General features: G+C 44.8%; 1 long non-coding RNA gene across 3 annotated transcripts in view; it reads left to right on the top strand.

Annotated features, from left to right (window-relative positions):
* The window catches only part of LOC119937521, a 270891-nt gene that overhangs the window by 133459 nt on the left and 121231 nt on the right, over nt 1-16201 (top strand). For 2 of the 3 annotated variants that reach the window (XR_005454143.1, XR_005454145.1), the window contains 2 exons: nt 4915-4989; nt 7471-7605. This is a non-coding gene — a long non-coding RNA (uncharacterized LOC119937521). Of the gene's footprint in view, nt 1-4914; nt 4990-7470; nt 7606-12617; nt 12703-16201 lie in introns of those variants that run through there. The other variant, XR_005454146.1, reaches the window with a different exon arrangement.

Below are 16201 nucleotides of genomic sequence, written 5' to 3'. Positions count from 1 at the left end.
GAGTTAAATTAACCTTACCTATGTCAAATGGGTCTGGGTAAACAAATGAAAGTTTGTTTCCTCATCACCAGGCTATAATAATTTGATGGTGGTGTAATAACTGAGGTTCGCGGCAACTCTAGCTTAATAGTGAAAGTTGATACAATTATGTCTAGTGAAAATGGTTGGAGTGAGTCCAGAATTTTCTTCAAATGTGTTGGAAAATGATCCCTGCAGTCTGCTTGATGTACCAGAAAATGTTCTAATCAAAAAAGTTACTACATTAGCATATATCTACTACCTCTCTGTGATGTACCTGATCATAGGGGAAAAAATGTGTATAATGTGGCTGATTACGCTTAGGGATGGGTGAACTCACTGTCATTAAAAAAAATAGTTAACCCTCAACCTACTTAGCAAAGATGGTTTAAGATTAGCAACAGGAGAATGAGTTTCTTATAACGGGAAAGGAACACCACAAACATTTTGAAGGGTGCAGAAGCTTTTTTTAAAAAAACAAAAGGTATTTATTTTGTGCCAGGCACTGTACTAAGTGCTGGAGTAGAGAGAAGACAGAGCGCATGTCCCACTTGGAGCTTAATGTCCTAATCGCCATTTTATAGATGATGTAACTGAGGCCCAGAGAAGTGAAGTGACTTACCCAAGGTCACAGAGCAGGCGGATGGCGGAACCAGGATTAGACCTCAGGTCCTATGACTCCCGGGCTCTTGCTCTATCTGATAGGCCAAGCCGCTTGAGAAGCAGAGCACTGTACTGAGTGTTTGGGCGAGTGCAATACAGCAGAATTCGCAGACACATTCCCTGCCCATCCAGCAATGCAGTCTTGAAGTCAAACACAAGAAAGAGTGTTTTCTCTTTTAAGGCAGGATTAGCTGAGTGCCCTTCATTTTAACTGAGAGAGGTGGGTCTGGTATAAAGAGTTCAGTGAAGATAAATGACCACTCTAGGTCTCTTCTAGTTCCAAGAGCTACCCGACTACTAAAGCCCCATTATGATGAAGGATAGAGATTCAGAATAAGGACGGAACGTGAGCTTTCCTGGAAATGAATCTCTCCGCTTCCCCTTAAAGAAAGTTTAGTCTTCATCACCTCGTCTTCCAAATTAAGGGGGGATACTTAAAGAGAACCAGTTGAATGGTTTTCATCAAGCTGGGGATTATAAGGCAGGCCATTAACTCGGAAAGGAAAAGATTTGTGACAGATATAAAATCCGTAGATCAATTCTCAGCAGGCAGAGGACAGGTAGTAGAAACTAGTAATTGGGGCTGTGCCTCATTGATAAGAGCTAATTAGCTTCATGCCAACCCCCAGCCCCATCCTTTCACCCTCCCCATGCAAGAAGAATGGGCAGGTCCTATTGTCTTGAAGGTTTTTGTGGTTAACCAGGGACTGGCAGAAAAGAATGGCCTTTAACTAGGGCAAAGGTGAAGGAAAGGGATTTATCTTTGAACTGCTCCAACCGGAGGCCCTGAAAACCAGTGCTTTTTAGACACGAATGTCACTTTTTCATCTCCACCATCTGCTTCCCAAGTCTGCCCTACGCCTCACTGCCGTGGGGAGGGGTTGAAACCTTCAGAAGTTATGGAGTACCTGAAGAGGTGATGCCGTCACTACTGAAGGTCTCTGCCTGAAAAGATGCCTAGGACATTACATGAAATGGGCAGAATCCTGAAACCAGCTAGCCGAAGCGGGTCGGGGAGTGTCACAGCAGCGATCGAGGCTGTTACCCTGGAAACCAGTCTCCCAGCCCATAACACTGTGGCACAGGATTGACATTATGTTAGGCATTTTGGCCAGAAGTGAGTTTTGTCCCCCCAAAATTGTGGCACACACTTCAAATTGGACTGCCCGCCTCGTTATCCTACTCATTTCCTACATTTCTGTTGTACTCTCTGGAGTGATTAGTGCAATGCTCTGTACATTGTAAGCACTGAGTAAATACCACTGATTGATTGTTTGATCGATCTACTAGCCCAGCGGGAAAATAGGCAGGAACGAGATGATATAAGCGGCTGTGTGCACAGCAGCATCGCTGAAATCAATGTCTCTAAGCAGGAGAGAGCATCTCAAGTCCTTGGAACTAGACCAAAGATCATCCATCATTTTCTGATGTTAGACTCCATCATCATTTGTCCCTGGGAAAAAGGTCTCGTAGGGGATTCCAATCATAGAAACCTGAGTCACTGGTTCTCATTTCCTTCCCACTGATTTAAAACCAATCGATGGGTGAATCAGTGGCATTTATTCAGTGCTTACTCTGAGCAGAGCACCGCACTGAGTCCTTGGGAGAGTACAGTGCCACTGAGTTGGTAGACATGTTCCCCTCCCACAAACAAAGAGCTCACAGAAGGAACACTGAAACAAGTAAAATTATGACACAAATGTACATAAGTGGTGTGGGGCGGACGGTGGGGTCAGTAGCAAGTGCTTGAAGGGGAAGGATCCGAGCTGGATGGGCAACCACTGGAGGTTCTTGAAGAGCGGAGTCAGAGGTCATGGGTTCAAATCCCGACTCCGCCAGTTGTCAGCTGTGTGACTTTGGGCAAGTCACTTCACTTCTCTGTGCCTCAGTTCCCTCATCTGTAAAATGGGGATTAAGACTGTGAGCCCCAGGTGGGGCAACCTGATCACCTTGTAACCTCCCCAGCGCTTAGAACAGTGCTTTGCACATAGTAAGCACTTAAAAAATGCCATCATTAAGCGGGGAGACATGGGCTGAATGGCTTTTTAGAAAAATGATCCGGGCAGCAGCGTGAAGGAAGGACCGGAGTGGGAAAAGCCAGGAGGAAGGGAGGTCAGTGAGACGGCTGATGCAGCAATCGAGGCGGGATATAAGAAGTGCTTGAATCAGTGTTGTAGGCCTCAGCGACAGGAAGTGTGAAAATGTACTGTCGGGAAACCGTGGTGTCATCTACAGGGATGAGAAAGAAGGGCAAGGCACGGTTCAAATGGGAAGATGAGGAGTTTTGTTCAGACGTGTTTAGTTTGGGGTACCGGTGGGAATTCCAGGTAGAGGTGCAGGGCCACAGGTGTACATCTGGTTAAGGACGATGGACCCCTGATGGAGGGGGGGCTCTGCTGGCTGCACTTCAATCAATCAATCAATCAATCAATCATATTTATTGAGCGCTTACTGTGTGCTGAGCACTGTACTAAGCGCTTGGGAAGTACAAGTTGGCAACATATAGAGACAGTCCCTACCCAACAGTGGGCTCACAGTCTAAAAGGGGGAGACGGAGAACAAAACCAAACATACTAACAAAATAAAATAAATAGAATAAAATAAATGCAATAGAATAAATAAAATGCACTTGGTTCATGCCGGGAAGGCCGAGGGCCTATGGGGGGTGGGGATGTCCTGAGGGGTAGGAAGGGGCTGGATGAGAGTGAGGTGGTTCCTATTTCTCATTTTGCAGATGCCTTTCTCTCAGAGATAAGCGCATCGGAATATTTCCCCCCTTCAGGTGTGAGTCTGAACGTCATCTCACTATTTCTAATCTAATTGTTAAGCTTCTTATTTCCATTTGCGAACCCATTTGGATTAACCAACCTGTGTTCATTTAGCACTATCCATTTTTTTGTTGCCTGCACGTATTAGTACTCCATTATTACTCACAGACTTTCACCTTTTATATCGGGAAATCTTCTCAGTCGGTCTACCGGACGCCTCCCCAAATGGATAAGCGGATTCTTTGTTTACCTTCCTTCAGCCAATTCTCCCTATATTTGTATCCAAGCCAATTTGGATTAATGCTTTAATTATTGCGAGACAGAGGAACTGCTTTTCTAATTAAAAATGGTAATCAGACTGCCCAGCTTAATAAAGATTTTGACTCTTAAATTTCATTCTGTTATTTTATTCATTACTGAGTTGACATTCATTTACTTTACCATTTCTGAAGAAGACACTCTTCACGACTTTTTCTCTGATTGAACTGGAGCTGAGGTGGAACTTTCTCATAATGTATTTGTAAATGTTAGCTACCAGAAAACGGTCAGAGGAGAAACAATGGAGTGGTGCGTGCAACGTGTCTACCAACGAGAAGGAGCGTGGCCTAGTGGATAGAGCCTGGGCTTGAGAGTCAGAAGGATCTGGGTTCTAATCTTGGCTCTGGCTCTTGTCTGCTGTGGGACCTTGGGCTAGTCATTTTACTTCTCTGGGCCTCAGTTACCTCATCTGTAAAATGGGGATAAAGACTGTGAGCCCCGTGTGGGACAGGGACTTTGTCCAACCTGATTATGCTGTATGTACCCCGGCGCTTAGAAAAGTGCTTGATGCAGAGCTAGCACTTCGCAAATGCCATCGTTATTATTCCCAACTCTGTTGCACTGTACTCCCCCAAGCGCTTAGTACAGCCAGCACTTAGTGCATGGCACATAGTAAGCACTTAATACCATCATTTATTATTACAGCACCCTGCACACACAAGCGTTCATTAAATACTATTTATTTAGAGAAGCAGCACGGCTCAGTGGAAAGAGCCTGGGCTTTGGAGTCCGACATCATGGGTTCAAATCCCGGCTCCGCCAATTGTCTCCTGTGTGACTTTGGGCAAGTCACTTCACTTCTCTGGGCCTCAGTTCCCTCATCTGTAAAAATGGGGATTAAGACTGTGAGCCCCCCGTGGGGCAACCTGGTCACCTTGTAACCTCCCCAGTGCTTAGAATAGTGCTTTGCACATAGTAAGAGCTTAATAAATGCCATCATTAAATACTGTTGATTGATTGCTTTCCCAAAGGCCATTAGGACAATGTGGGAAGTGTCTCTCTTCCCTGCTCCACTGCTCTATGGGTAAGCAGTGTAAGCGTGTTATCAGTGTAGTTATCATAAGGGATTGTGGACTGAAGAAAAGGCTCCGTAGGGTTTGTGGCTGCCCTACCCGCTGCTGGTAACCGTCTTTTCTTTTTGTTGCAGACGTAGGACTCTGCCAGAAGAAAATTTCCATGGTGTTGCCAATTCCCAAACTCCTGCTGTGGAGGTGGTTCTAAGGTACGTGAGTCATCCCGCTGCTGCCTCCTATAAGCGAGGGACGCTTCGGGCACGTGGAGTCCTCTAGACTCTAAGATCCTTGTGGATAGGGAACATGTAATAATAATAATAATAATAATAATTGTGGTATTTGTTAAGTGCTTACTGTGTGCTAGGCACTGAACTAAGCACTTGAGTAGATACAAGCTAATCAGGTTGGGCACAGTCCCTGTCCCACATTCATTCATTTTTATTTGTTGAGCGCTTACTGTGTGCTGGGCACTGAACTAAGCACTCGAGTAGATACAAGCTAATCAGGTTGGACACAGTCCCTGTCCCGCATTCATTCATTTTTATTTATTGAGCGCTTACTGTGTGCAGAGCACTGTACTAAGCGCTTGGAAACTACAATTCAGGGACAAAGAGAGACTATCCCTGCCCACAAGGGACTCATAGTCTAGAAGGGGGAGAGAGACATCAAAATAAGTAAACAGGCATCAATAACACCAATATAAATAAATAGAATTATAGATTCATATGCACATCAAAGCAAGTAAACAGGCATTAATATAAATAGAATTATAGATATGTACCTATAGTCACAAGTGCTGTGGTGCATGAGGTTCCCAGTCTTAATCCCCTGTTTACAGATGAGGGAACTGAGGCGCAGGGAAGTGAAGTGACTTGCCCAAGGTTACACAGCAGACGAGTGGTGTTGGCAGGGATTAGAAATATGTGCAGAGAAGCAGTGTGGCTCAGTGGAAAGATCCCGGGCTTTGGAGTCAGAGGTCATGGGTTCAAATCCTGGCTCTGCCAATTGTCAGCTGTGTGACTTTGGGCAAGTCACTTAATAATAATAATAATAATAATAATAATGGCATTTATTAAGCGCTTACTATGTGCAAAGCACTGTTCAGGTTACAAGGTGACCAGGTTGTCCCACGGGGGGCTCACAGTCTTCATCCCCATTTTACAGATGAGGTAACTGAGGCACAGAGAAGTGAAGTGACTTGCCCAAAGTCACACAGCTGACAGTTGGCAGAGCTGGGGTTTGAACCCACAACCTCTGACTCCAAAGCCTGGGCTCTTTCCACTGAGCCACGCTGCTTCTCTTAACTTCTCTGGGCCTCAGTGACCTCATCTGTGAAATGGGGATTAAGACTGTGAGCCCCCTGTGGGACAACCCGATCACCTTGTAACCTTCTCAGTGCTTGGAAAGTGCTTTGCACATAGTAAGCGCTTAATAAATGCCATCATCATTATTATGTGCATGGCTTTCGCATCACCCCCACACCATCCTTACTGCACTAATATAACAATTTCGCCTGACAGTTCGGATCTATTTTGCACATAGTCTGAAATCAGTCTTGTCTGTCACACACTGAAGGGCAAATAGAGACATGCTCCGACCATGGAGAAATGATGTGCTTTTCATATCTGTTTACGGCACCTTTTAAAGTGAATTTGAGACAAAAATACCGAGGATACTGAACTCCATGGACAATCTAAAAAGATCACTTCACCCAGAGCGTGAAGCAAAACTAAGCAATTTAATTTGATCTCATCTGACTTCCCTTGCCTCCCCCGCAGTGAAGCAGGTCGATCACTACTATCTGTTTAGTACTTATGCGTACTTGTCTGCCGTGTGATTTGGACAAGCCACTTAACTTCTCTGTGACTCAGTTCCCTCATCTGCAAAATGGGGATTCAGCACTTGTACATATGTATTACTCATTTATTTATTTATTTTACTTGTACATATCTATTCTATTTATTTTATTTTGTTAATATGTTTGGTTTTGTTCTCCGTCTCCCCCTTCTAGACTGTGAGCCCACGGACGGTTGGGTAGGGACTGTCTCTATATGTTGCCAACTTGTACTTCCCAAGCGCTTAGTACAGTGTTCTGCACACAGTAAGCGCTCAATAAATACGATTGATTGATTGATTGATTGTTCTCCCTCCTACTTAAATAGTGAGCCCCATGTGGGACCTAATTATCATGTATCTCCCCCAGCACTTTGTACCTGGTTTGGCAGATAGTAGGCACTTAACAAGTATCAGAATTATTATTGTTATTGACACTTCCCCTGCCTGTAATGTATTTTAATATCTGTCTCTCGTTCTAGATTATAAGCTCCTTGAGGCTAGGGGTACTGTATTGTACTCTGCAAAGCGCTTAGTACACTGGTCTGCATACAGTAAGCACTCAGTAAATACTAGTGATTGATTGATTGATGCAAGAATAAAATCAACACCCGTAATCGGGGTTTATCGGCTTGGCCCAAAATAACTTAACATCATCAGCGAGCCTGAAATCTAGCAATTCCTAAAAAGTATGACAACCCTAAAGAATGCATCCAGATCCTAAGATTAATCCAATCTCAGATGACAGGATCCATCAGATTTAGAAGGCCTTCAGTATGCCTTTCCCCATCACTATCAAATCAAATTAAAACAGGGCTGTTGACGAGGTCTAATCTTGCCCGACTTCTTCTCTGCAGGCATGCTCAGTGTCCGAACGAGGGATCTGAAAGCTGCTGTTGGGAATAAAACATTGATCCTCATGGAAATTTGACCCAACGGACTAAGAACGTCGTCAAAAATCCTCCATTCAGTCAACCCTGAAGATGGTCAAGGTTAGTACTGGCCTACATTAACTGCCGCCTTTGTCTGTGTAAGCATGATCCTTGGAGTGTCCAATCAATCAATCGTATTTATTTATTGAGCGCTTACTGTGTGCAGAGCACTGTGTCCAGAGCAGGAAATCTAGAATCAGCGGGCATTCGGTCAAACTCTGGAGAGGGCTTTCTTCAGACGGTTGAGGATGGGCATCGGTGGAGTTCTGAGGGCCAGATGGGATGGGGGTGGATATTTTAGATTTTGGTGAGCGGCACTCTGGGCTGTATTTATCTAATTTGAAAGGGAATGCTGAATGTGGGTATGATGTGGGAAAGCATCTGAGAACAGGCAGATGGGTTGGGGGAGGGAAGTAATTGCCAGAAACTTGAGCATAAGTTAAACTCACTTTTTGTCAGTTAGTTATTAAAACAGACTAAAATTGGAAACACCCAGTGGCAAAGAAAACTTTTCGGTAATTCCATTCACGCTTTAAGCCATCCCATCGGCCAATTCATGTAAAACTTAGACTGTAAGCCCCATGTAAGATGGGGGCTGTGTCCCATCTACTTAACCTGTAGCTATCCTAGGGCTTAGAACAGTGTTTAGCACACACTAAACGCTTAACGGATACCATAGAAAAACCTCCGCTTTAGTTCCAGTGGGCCGATTTTTAAACTTTTCTAGTCGCAACCTCAGTACCAATTTGTCTGTAATTTTAACAACTCTGAAGTTGTGGTCTGCTGATGGCACCAGATCATCAATCAGTGGTATTTATTGAACACTTAAGGGGAGCAAGGCCCTGTATTATTTGGGAGAGTACGATAGGGTTGGAAGGTACTATCCTTGACCCCAGGGAACTTAAGCAAAAGCAGCATTTGAGGGCCAACGGCGTGCACTTGAAAGACGTATAACTGAGTAAAAGATATGTTTCTGGGTTTTGAGGAAACACAGTTTTTTGAGGGAGAAGAGTACGAACAAATTACCAAATGAACAATAGGTAAATAATAATAATAATAATAATAATAATAATAATAATAATAATAATAATGGCATTTGTTAAGCGCTATGTGCAAAGCACTTTTCTAAGCGCTGAAAAGAATCAGAGTATAAATGAATGGCAAAAAAAACCTACCGAGGCAAGTAAAGGAAAAATCAGTAGCAAATAGCTTGACGCAGAGTAAGTGCTCAGAAATTTAATATTAACTGTAATGATGGCATTTGTTAAGCGCTTACTATGTGCAAAACACTGTTCTAAGCGCTGGGGGGATGCAAGGTGATGAGGTTGTCCCACGTGGGGCTCACAGTCTTCATCCCCATTTTACAGATGAGGTAACTGAAGCACAGAGAAGTGAAGTGACTTGCCCGGAGTCACACAGCTGACAAGTGGCAGAGCAGGGATTAGAACCCATGACCTCTGACGCCCAAGCCCGTGCGCTTTTCACTGAGCCACGCTGCGTCTCATAATATTAATAATAATAACAACAATAATCCAAATAGAAGTGGCATATGAAACCTCCCCCTGCTCTTATCCTGTCCTCTTTAATCTCCTCTGCCCCATCCAAGGACTTCCCAAACAATGCATATATAAAACCTGAATGTACAGCTTCACATTACCTCCCATGGTTCTCTCCCCTGCTTGAAAAGATTTAAAAATACCAATTCTTTATTCTTTGAGATTCCATCAAGTCTACTACATTCATGTTTGATCTCACTGACACACCCCCAGTCAGAATGCAAAGGCACATGCCTTATGCCAATGAAAAAATGTGTATTTTTTTTTCCTGATGATGCTGTTACTACCTACGAGCAACAAGAACTGATTTTATTTTACTGTTGAACCCCAGGCAGTAAACAGGAAGGTGAGAAGATCTGATCTTCCCACAAATGAAATGGAAAAAAGAGAAAAAAAAGTTGAACAAGCTTAGAAAATGTTGTCGCCTCTGTTCTCGATATTCCTTTTCTTTTTTAGATGTTTATCGCAATGAAATCTCATTTTCACAGCCCAATTTCATTGCCCTTCTCCATGCCATAGCTTCAAAATGTCGAAACATTGAGTTGAAGATCTACCAGAACAAAGAAACAGAGAAGCAGCGTGGCCGAGTGGAAAGTGCACAGACTTGGAAGTCACAGGTTGTGGGTTCTAGTCTTGCCTCTGCCACTTGTTAGCTGTGTGACTTTGGGCAAGTCACTTAACTTCTCTGTGCCTCAGCTCCCTCATCTGTAAAATGGGGATTAAGACTGTGAGCCCCACGTGGGACAACTTGATTATCATGTATCTACCCCAGCGCTTAGAACAGTGCTTGGCACATACCGTGTAACAAATGCCATCATTATTATTATTATTATTATTATTATTATTATTATTATAGAAACAGAACACATAATGGCTAAGTTAACTCCACAGTATAACTTTAAATTCCAGTTCCATTTATTCTGCAGACCACTCTAACACATCAGCCGTCCCGATTTAGTGGTTACCATTGAGATAAATAAGGGACACAAGCAATAAAACTATTCCGAGGGGATGGTTTGTCATTTTGTGTTTTTTTTATTGCACCTGTTAAGTGCAGTCATGCTGAACACAGTCCCTGTCCCACATGGGTCCCACAGCCTTAATCCCCATTTTACAGATGAGGGAACTGAGTCACAGAGAAGTTAAGTGGCTTGCCCAAGGTCAAAACAACAGACAACTGGTAGAACCCAGGACCTCTGATTCCCAGGCCACCTCTCTTCCACCAGACCACGCTGCCTCTCTAGGCCACGCTGCTTCTCGATCTTTAGAGGGACCGCATCTCTGATTGCTTCATTCTTGCCTCGTTATAAATCTTCACTTCTTTAGTTCAGCTAAATAAATTGAGTAATGGCCCTAGCCGGTGTTCCAAACAGCAGCCACTTAAATATTCTTTGGTCATTCATCTTTGAGCCGCAGAATGTTAAGCCCCGGTGAACGTGCTTCCGTGCTGGCAGTTTGCTCTCGGGTAGCGAAGTCTTTGTGATCACAGCTACCATTTAATTCCAGCCCGACTCAGCTAATGAAATGTAGCGAGAGCCTATTCACTTCTGAAGGGCTGTCGCAGAGAAAGGAGGATGGGATTGCCGATAGCCGAGGGATGTGTAGTAGTAGGGGAGAATTGAGAGATTCCCCAAAGTGGAAGAGAGAGAGATGATGTGAAGTTTGCCATATTTAGTCAGAGGGTAGAAAAGCAGCGTGGCCTAGTAGACAAAGCACAGGCTGGGAGTCAGAAGGTCATGGATTATCATCCCAGCTCCGCCAGTTGTCAGCTGTGTGACCTTGGGCAAGTCACTACACTTCTCTGTGCCTCAGTTCCCTCATCTGTAAAATGGGGATGGACTATGAGCCCCGCATGGGACAACCTGATCACCTTGTATCCTCCCCAGCTCTTAGAACAGTGCTTGGCACATAGTAAGGGCTTAACAGATACCATCATCATCATTATTATGCCAGCTTCGCCACTTCTTTGCTGCACGATCTGGGGTAAGTCAGTACACTTCTCTGTGTCTCAGTCACCTCATCTGGAAAATGGGGATTTAGACTGTGAGCTCCATGTTGGACAGGGACTGTGTCCACCCCGGTTTGCTTGTATTCCCACCCAGCTCTTAGTACAGTGCCTGGCCCATAGCAAGTGCATAACAAATATATTTGATTATAATATAATATAATTATAATACGATATAATATAACATTATAATATAATAATAGGATATGATATAATATAACATGATATAGTATAGTATAATATATAATATAATATGATATGATATGATATGATATAACATTATAATATAATATAATAATAGGATATGATATAACATGATATAATATAGTATAGTATAATATAATATAATGTAGCATAACATAACACAATATAATAATATGATATAACATAACATAATATAATCAAATGCAATGTGATATAATATAATATAATATAATAATATAATATAATCGATATGATATATAATATAATATAATATATGATATATGATATATAATATAATATGATATAATATAATATAGTATCATTGTATTAGCATAATGTAATGATGCTATATTATTATAGTAATATAATATTACTATTACTGTATTATTACTGTCATAATATTACTATTATTCTCCATAGAGCTAGAGCCACTAGGAACAAGCAGTGGCACAAGAGAATGATTCCTGGGAGCCTTATCTAGACAAAGATTCTTCCTCTCTCCTTTCATTTTTATTTTTCTCCCGTTTCTGAATCGAGAGAAACCCTAGGTCCTTTGGGGAGGTAGATGTGTGCACACGCATAAATGTACATCACTAAAGTCATTGACGGATATGCCCAGAATAAGGAGCGGTTCGGGCTGGGAGAGTAATAAAGGTTTCATTTATTTTACTGCTTGTCTACGTCCTGATGGTAGGGCAGATGGGGGGAAAAAAATGTATCTGTGAATCGATACGTTGGTCGTAATTAGAAACTGAGGCGTGCGTGTATTTGTCCACTGGGTTCTGAGGTGATCTGATCAATCAATCAGTTGTATTTATTGAGCGCTTACGGTGTGCAGAGCACTCTGTACTAAGCGCTTGGGAAGTACAAGTTGGCAACCTATAGAGACAGTCCCTACCCAACAGTGGGCTCACAGTCTAAAAGGGGGAGACAGAGAACAAAACCAAACATACTAACAAAATAAAATAAATAGAATAGATATGTACAAGTAAAATAAATACGAATGAATGAATGAATGAATAGTACAGTGCTCTGCACGCACTAAGCGCTCACTAAGTACGATTAAATGAATGAACCCAAGTCCCCGGCCGGAGTAACTGCGCACGCGCAGCCCGTGGGGCCCCCAATTGGCGGGCCACGCCCGCTTGTGGCCGCTGATTGGCCGAGGGAGATGACTGACAGCCCACCGGCCAATGGGAGGGCTCGTGGGAGGTTTGGGGGCGGGGATAGGGGCGCGGGCGGTATAAAAGGCGGCTTGGGGGCGGGGCCACGTGCTCAGTGCCCCTCGGCCGGCGGTTGGGCGGCTTTTCTTGCGACTCTCCCCAACATCGGCTCCTTTTCCGCCGTCTAATACACTGCCCGCCCGCGGGGAGTGGTAGCGTTTAGCACACAGTAAGTAATCTGTACATTCACCAGCGTGGCTCAGTGCAGAGAGCCCAGGCTCGGCAGTCAGAGGCCACGGGTTCAAATCCCGACCCCACCACACGCAAATTCATTCATTCATTCATTCGTATTGAATGAATGAATTGAGCGCTTACTGTGTGCAGAGCACTGTACTAAGCTCTTGGGAAGTACAAGTCGGCAACATCTAGAGACGGTCCCCACCCAACAGCGGGCTCACAGTCTAGAAATTCGTGAAGCGTTCCATATCTTTCTATTTATTTTACTTGTACATATGTACCATGCTATTTAATTTATTTTTGTTAATACGTTTTGTTTCATTCATTCAGTCTTATTTACTGATCACTTGTGTGCAGAGCACTGTACTAAGCGCTTGGGAAGTACAAGTTGGCAACATATAGAGACGGTCCCCACCCAACAGCACGCTCACAGTCTAGAAATTCGTGAAGCGTTCCATATTTTTCCATTTATTTTACTTGTACATATTTACCATGCTATTTTATTTTTTTTTGTTAATATGTTTTGTTTCGTTGCCTGTCTCCCCCTTCTAGACCGTGAGCCGGCCGTTGGGTAGGGACCATCTCTAGATGTTGCCAACTCGGACTTCCCAAGCGGTTAGTACAGTGCTCTTCACACAGTAAGCGCTCACTAAATATGATTGAATGAATGAACAGTACAGTGCTCTGCGCACAAGAAGCGCTCACTAAATACGATTGAATGAATGAACCCGACCCCTGCCGGAGTAACTGCGCACGCGCAGCCCACGGGCGCCCCCACATTGGCGGGCCCGCCCGGGGGCGGCCGCTGATTGGCCGAGGGAGCTGACTGACAGCCCGCCGGCCAATGGAGGGCTCGTGGGCGGCCTGGGGGCGGGGCCACGTGCTCAGTGCCTCTCGGCCCGTGGACCGGACAGCAGCCCCTCCCACTCCCCCAAACACGTGCTCATTTTCCGCCGTCTTCTACACTGCCCGCACGCGGGGAGTGGTAGCGTTTAGCACATAGTAAGTAATCTCTACATTCACCAGCGTGGCTCAGTGCAGACGGCCTGGGCTTGGCAATCAGAGGCAATGGGTTCTAATCCTTACCCCACCACATGCAAATTCATTCATGAATAAACACGATTGAATCAATGAATTGAGCGCTTACTGTGTGCAGAGCACTGTACTAAGCGCTTGGGAAGTACAAGTCGGCAACATCTAGAGACGGTCCCTACCCCACAGCGGGCTCACAGTCTAGAAATTCGTGAAGCGTTCCATATTTTTCCATTTATTTTACTTGTACAATTTACCATGCTAATTTATTTTATTAATACGTTTTGTTTTGTTGTCTGTCTCCCCCTTCTAGACTGTGAGCCCGCTGTTGGGTAGGGACTTGGACTTCCCAAGCGCTTAGTACAGTGCTCTGCACACAGTAAGCGCTCACTAAATACGATTGAATGAATGAATGAACCCAAGACCCCGGCCGCCCACGGGGGTCCCAAATTGGCGGGCCACGCCCGGGGCGGCCGCTGATTGGCTGAGGGACATGACTGACAGCCCTCCGGCCAATGGGAGGGCTCGTGGGAGGCCTGGGGGTGGGGCTACGTGCTCAGTGCCTCTCAGCCCGTGGACCGGGCAGCAGCCCCTCCCACTCACCCAAACACGTGCTCATTTTCCGCCGTCTTCTACACTGTCCGCCCACGGGGAGTGGTAGCGTTTAGCACATAGTAAGTAATCTCTACATTCATCAGCGTGGCTCAGTGCAGACAGCCCGGGCTTGGCAGTCAGAGGCCACGGGTTTTAACCCTGACCCCACCACACGCAAATTCATTCATTCATTCATTCATGAATAAACACGATTGAATCAATGAATTGAGCACTTACTGTGTGCACAGCACTGTACTAAGCGCTTGGGAAGTACAAGTCGGCAACATCCAGAGACGGTCCCTACCCCACAGCGGGCTCACAGTCTAGAAATTCGTGAAGCGTTCCATATTTTTCTTTGTATTTTACTTGTACATATTTACCATGCTATTTTATTTTGTTAATACGTTTTGTTTTGTTGTCTGTCTCCCCCTTCTAAACTGTGAGCCCGCTGTTGGGTAGGGACTTGGACTTCCCAAGCGCCCAGTACAGTGCTCTGCACACAGTAAGCGCTCAATAAATACCAATGAGTGAATGAATAGTACAGCTCTGCACACACTAAGCGCTCACTAAATACGATTGAATGAATGAATGAACCCAAGACCCCGGCCGCCCACGGGGCTCCCAAATTGGCGGGCCGCGCCCGGGGGCGGCCGCTGATTGGGCGAGGGAGCTGACTGGCAGCCCGCCGGCCAATGGGAGGGCTCGTGGGCCGCCTGGGGGCGGGTCTAAGGGCGAGGCCGGTATAAAAGGCGGCTTGGGGGCGGAGCCACGTGCTCAGTGCCTCCCGGCCCCTGGACGGTCAGCAGCTCCTCATTTTCCGTCGTCTTCTACACTGCCCGCCCGCGGGGAGTGGTAGCGTTTAGCACATAGTAAGTAATCAATCAATCGTATTTATTGAGCGCTCAATATTAATATTAATCCTTGCATTCACCAGCGCGGCTCAGTGCAGAGTCCGGGCTTCGCAGTCAAAGGCCACGGGTTCATTCCTTCAGTCAGTCGTATTTATTGAGCGCCTACCGTGTGCAGAGCACTGTACTAAGCGCTTGGGAAGTCCAAGTTGGCAACATCTAGAGACGGTCCCTACCCAACAGCGGGCTCATCTGTAAAGTGGATGTTAAAACCGAGCTCCTCGTGGGACAACCTGATCACCTTGTATCCCCTCCCCCCCCCAGCGCTTAGAACAGTGCTTCGCACATAGTAAGCGCTTAACAAGTGCCATTATTATTATTATTATTATCACAGTCTAGAAGGGGGAGACCGAGAACAGAACAAAACATAGTAACAAAGTAAATATGTACAAATAAAATAGAGTAATAAATACGTAAGCCTCCCATTTTTTTCTAATTATTTTACTTTTACATATTTACCATGCTATTTTATTTTATTTCGTTAGTACGTTTCGTTTTGTTGTCTGTCTCCCCCTTCTAGACTGTGAGTCCGTTGTTGGGTAGGGACGGTCTCTAGATGTTGCCACCTGGGACTTCCCAAGCGCTTAATACAGTGCTCTGCACACAGTAAGCACTCCATAAATACGATTGAATGAGTGAGTGTCTGCTGTGTGACTGTGGGCAAGTCACTTCTCTGAGTCTCGGTTCCCTCATCTGTAAAATGGGAATGAAGACTGTGAGCCCTATGTGGGACAGCCTTATCACCTTGTTACTCTATTTTATTTGTACATATTTATTGTATTGATTTTATTTTGTTAATACATTTTGTTTTGTTATCTGCCTCCCCCTCCTAGACTGTGAGCCCGCTGTTGGGTAGGGACCGTCTCTAGATGTGGCCGGCTTGGACTTCCCAAGCGCCTAGTACAGTGCTCTGCACACAGTAAGCGCTCAATGAATACGATTGAATGAATGAATGAA

Source organism: Tachyglossus aculeatus, chromosome 15, assembly GCF_015852505.1.
Source record: "Tachyglossus aculeatus isolate mTacAcu1 chromosome 15, mTacAcu1.pri, whole genome shotgun sequence".
Taxonomy (NCBI): Eukaryota; Metazoa; Chordata; class Mammalia; order Monotremata; family Tachyglossidae; genus Tachyglossus; species Tachyglossus aculeatus.
This window is presented reverse-complemented; position numbering and strand designations above follow the sequence as displayed.